The 5008-nt window shown below is 41.7% G+C and overlaps 1 long non-coding RNA gene across 1 annotated transcript; it reads right to left on the bottom strand.

The window, feature by feature from the left end:
* Window positions 1-850: 850 nt before the first annotated feature.
* On the bottom strand, window positions 851-3594 carry LOC145428513 (uncharacterized). Its single transcript, XR_013908798.1, has 3 exons — window positions 2310-3594; window positions 1495-1557; window positions 851-1380 (listed from the first exon to the last, which is right to left on the bottom strand). It is a non-coding gene; the product is annotated as an uncharacterized LOC145428513 (long non-coding RNA).
* Window positions 3595-5008: the final 1414 nt, after the last annotated feature.

Genomic DNA, 5008 nt, shown 5'->3' with positions numbered 1-5008 from the left:
TGTGATTTTAAAAGTACAGTGGCGCCCAGCAGTCAGTGGGCTAAGCATTCGATGTATGAACATGTGTACGTGTATCTCCACCAGGTTGCCCTGATAGATTTTTCTAGTCGCCATAGATTAACACACAAAGTTGAAATATCAGCCGAGCCTCAGGAGAACACCTCCCAGCACTGCCAACTGTGCAGAGCTGCTAGCTGCAGAGCTCCAGCAGAGGAGATCTGCAGGCTGCAGTATAACATTTCACTCTCATGCAGCAGTGGTCTGGATTGCGGTCATACCCCTTAAACCCACCGGTGACAACCGTTTACATACCAGCCGAATCGACTGCATTATCAATCACACATGTTAAAACTGGATCGCCCGCTGTTGTGACAAGCAGCAGATGTATTGTATCTACAAAATGGCTGCGGGTAACAATGCAAAACTCTGGAAGTTGAAATAGAATCCAGAGTTTAACTTTAGTGAACTGCCTTTGCATTTTTGACCTGGTTTATTTATTTATTTTTTATGCAGACAAGGTCGATCCTACTGGTTGTTTTCCGACAACAGCTTATACTCACAAAGAGACACATTCAGAGCTGAGTGCTTCTCAGTGCAACTACAGACCTCAGTGAATCATTTAGCTGCTCTGCTGGAGCTGTTTAGTTTGGAGGTGTTTTCACACTTGAACTGATTAGCATGTTGTGCACTTAAGATCACTTGAGAGGTGTTTTCACCCTCAGAAAATTGCTTCCATACACAAGAAAATAACTGTAAATCACATCACGTTTGTGTGTATCTCTCCATGTCATCAAAAGCACTTTTTGTAATTTCACATCGCAATCACTGAAGAAAAAGATGATAGATGCTATTTTTTCACACGAGATTTTATTACAGTCAATTTAAAATCATGTTACAGTTATTGTATGTGCTTGGCTCTCTATACATGAAGGTGTGCCTCCAGAGCCCAAAAGTGAAGTCAACACAGACGTGCCAAACGTTAGGGTTCCCAGAATGATTAGTTGAGGCCTAAAAAGTAAGTCAGCCCTCCTGACCTCTCATGTTAAAGCTGACAGCTGAAACAAACAAGTTTATAGCTTGAAATAAAATAAGGATTTGGTTGTTGCAGCTAATTTCTTGAGTAGACATGATGGGTTTTTTATACTATTGCAATTTTTTAAGTTAGGGAAGTTGTTGCTCAGACTGACAGCTTAGCTTACATAGGCCATGCATTAGCTGGCTGTCTGCAAGACTTAACATCTGCTAAATAAACTAATTGAATTGGATTTCTCATGTCTGTTTATCAACCTATCAACCTGCATTCAACTCCAGGCTGCAGCGTTTCTGTGTAAACTTGGTCTCCCCATGCTTGTGTGGGTCTTCTCCAGGTACTCCAGCTTTCTCTCACAGTGAAAAACATACGGAGGTTAGGTGACTATAATCTGGCCATAAGTATGAATGTGAGAGTGAATGGTTGTCTGTCCCTCTGTATCAGCTTTGCAACAGACTGCTTACCTGTCCAGAGTGTAACATGCCTTTTGTCCCATGACAGCCAGAATGCGCTCCTGCAACCCTGAACTGGATAATAAGAGGAGATATATCGAAGTTTATGTGTTTATGTTAATGTGGCTTTCAGGGTGATCAATCGTACTAACAGCTGTCACATAAATCTGTACTCCACTTTTGGTAAATGAAGTTAAAGTCTCATTTGAATGTTACTTAGAAATAATTACCTAGTATGTGTGTGTTAAGCAAGCTTGCTCATGACTTAGTCCACATAATCATCCTAATACAGTATGCCCACATCTGGTTCCAAAAAATCTAGGCTTCAAGATGGAAATCCACAATTCCACAAACAACATTGTGACTACATCCATAGTTTCAACACTGTAATCTTTTACAGTTTCATCCTCTAATGCGTACGCACACTGCAAAACTTTGCAGTACCTAAAAATATTACGCACAGCTGCTTTCATCCATGCATGTGGAAACGGCGTTAAAAAGACGCTGGCTACACCACAGCACCCTTGTTTTTTTGTATGAGTTTTGAGACCAACATACACACAGACTCATATGCAAAAAGCACCCTACAGAACTTTGCTCAAAGACACCGGAAGGACAATTCAATTAATTTTTGCCCACCTACCTTTAGTCCAGAGATTCAGACACAAAACCATCTAGTTACAAGCACTCAATTAAAATAAATCAAATTCTCTAATGCATAATGCAGCAAAGCACTCACTTGATTAGTATTACACTTCAATAAGACCAGTGCTATGCATTAAAACTGTCCCTTTTGCATAATTAATGAGACACTTGGTTCCAAGTACCAATTACGAGGGGTACAACGGCAGAGTCCAACTGAACACTGCAGCCATCTGGTCCAGAGCTCGCCTGCCTAACCAGGAGAGAGGCATAAATAAAGCTGGAGCAGCCAGCCCACATGCAGACCCACACCAGCTGTGTCTTTGTCAATATGCAGCCATGAACAGGATGTTTCCGGCTTGGATGCAGGGACAGGAGGGAAGATGAGAAAGAAGGGGAAAACATGTTGAGACAAATAAATGGAGAGAGGATAGCAGACAAAAATTAGATAGAGTTACAGTAAGGACACAGGAAATGCAGTGGGGGGGAATTACTAAAAGAAAAGAGAAGTTTTACCCACTTTGAACAATTATCAAAGAGAATGCCATAACACTGTGGTGTGCCGCCAGCATCAAACAGAGGATTTCTTTGACACTGCTGTTTAGACACAAAGAGAAAAATATGCATAAAGTGCCACACTTAAGCCAAAAATATGCATTTAAAAATGATGAGTGTTCATGAAATGCAGGTTTTCTCAACATCCAATCAGAGCAGTTCATGTGGGAACAAACAAAAAATAAATAAACAAAAGCACCGACATACAATCAGCCGAAGCATGTGGACAAACAAGCGATGGAAAAACAAATACTCCTGAGGGCCACAGAAAGGCCAGACCGTATAAAAGTACCCTTGATTACAGACACGCTGATGAAGAGTGGCTCACAAAACACAAAGGTCGACGCTGTGGCAGAAGAAGAAAGAAGGTAAGAAAGAGGGGAAAATACAAATACGCGGCTCTGTTGGGATACATCAGTGTGTGTTTTGGGGGTGGGTGCTGGAATGTGTTTGACAGTAAATCACTTCCTGTGAAGGAAAAATGAAAGCATTAGAGGATCGGAGGAGAGAGGAGACAGCTGGCAGGGAGTGCTGAGTAAATCAGGACCATCTTTTTATCATGTCACTCAACGACTGTCTAAGATACCTTGTAAAGCAAGCAGAACTGCAGTGTGTACATACACTGAAACACGACAGTGGTGCTTTGTGTAAATGGAGAGAATTAGATGAGTTTAAATTGAGATAATCAACTACAATCAGTGTTCAGCAGCAATCTTCTTTGTCCATCAAACAGCAACCTAAGTCATAACACTGCAAATCCATACACAGCCTCAGCATGTTCCAATCAAAGAGGAGGCTTGGGAATTAAGCTACACAATAGTCATGAAACCCATTAATCTGTAATAAACTTAGACCACCTACAACTGAGATGCATGCTGAGGGCCACTGCAGTAAACAGACAATTACAACAATCACAAGCAGAACTGTACTATTGTGCAGCATCAGGTATTTAGATCAAAAGTAGTCTAATATATGGAGAACTAACTGGACTGGGTGATTTTTCACAAAACAAACAACTACAATAGATGTTGCTGCCAGCTAAGGGTTTTCTATCCTTTTTTTCTCCACCCTCTTTTTTTTTCTTGGATGGCTGCCTAGCTCGGTTTAAACAGAAACAGAAGCCTGTAATGAGAACTGACTGCCTTTTACTAAACAAAAGCATGAAATGAAAATAGTCTAATGTCCCTTATTCACTTTGGTTTTTTATCATTTGAAATCTAACGCTGACAGAAAAACTTTACACTGAGCTGTGAAAAATCGTGCGTATGCATGTGCGCTTTCACGTGATTCTTTTCTTTTCCCACAATTCCTGTGTGTGTTAGTTTCTGTGATGGTGTTTTGAGCATGACATTTAAATGTGTGTGGAAGATGGAGAGCACCATTAGGTGCTCTGATGCACATCCTAAACCTATTGTCTAAGCCTGATCATCGTTCACTCTGATCGCCCTCTACAGCAGAACCTTGTGAGCCTTTAAAAACAGATTAATAAAAATAATTTTCTCCTCCTTCTGACAGCAGCCTGGAAGGCATTACAGCAGGCAGACCCCGGACGATCTCCAGGAGCAGGATTAGCAGCATTAACCAGACAAATTAGGGTCTCAGTGCCTTCACAAAGCCGAAAGAGAAACTCTCCCTGATGTTCATAAACAAATCTCCCCAAGTTGTTAATCTAACTGCTATTCCACTTTGAGGCCACCCGTGCTCAGCATGCCCTTGCCACCTCTGCATATCGACTAGCTGGCTGAGCGTGGCAGAGTCAAGGTTGTGTTAACCTATTGGAAGTGATGGAAAAACAAACAGGGGAGCACAAGTGTATAGAACAAAAATGGATGTGAAAATAAACAACAACAGTGCTTCAGTTTTAGCACTAATTGCACTTTCCTGGTCTTATTTGCTTTATGAGCCAAAGTTTAAAAAACTCTCCAAAACACCACAGATGTGACACTGAAAGATTTTAAGCTCAGAGCCATTTACATTTGCAGTGAAAGGCCTGCGTGATTACCAAGAGGTTGTATTACGCCACGTATCAAAGAACATAGGTCATACCACATCTCCTGGTGTTGCTGCTGCAGATTATGTGGCTCCAAAAGAGCAGGAGGTTTGTTTTTAGCAAGGTTGAGTTTCTGTGGATCACAGTCAGCGCACCTAAGCTCTATCCATCATGCCACAGGGCAACACTGCTGCTAGAGCAGGGCAGAGGCCTCGACCCAAATAACACCAGATAACAAAGTATAGGAAGCCTTGCTTGTGATGAATAACCCTGGTGAAAACCTCCCCTCTACCAGGTGGTGGCTTGTAAATAAAACTTCACCCTTCGGCTTGTTTCGCT

The sequence above is a fragment of the Astatotilapia calliptera genome, chromosome 4 (assembly GCF_964374335.1).
Source record: "Astatotilapia calliptera chromosome 4, fAstCal68.1, whole genome shotgun sequence".
NCBI classification, from domain to species: domain Eukaryota; kingdom Metazoa; phylum Chordata; class Actinopteri; order Cichliformes; family Cichlidae; genus Astatotilapia; species Astatotilapia calliptera.
The sequence above is the reverse complement of the archived record's forward strand: the minus strand, read 5'-3'. Positions and strand labels throughout refer to the sequence as shown.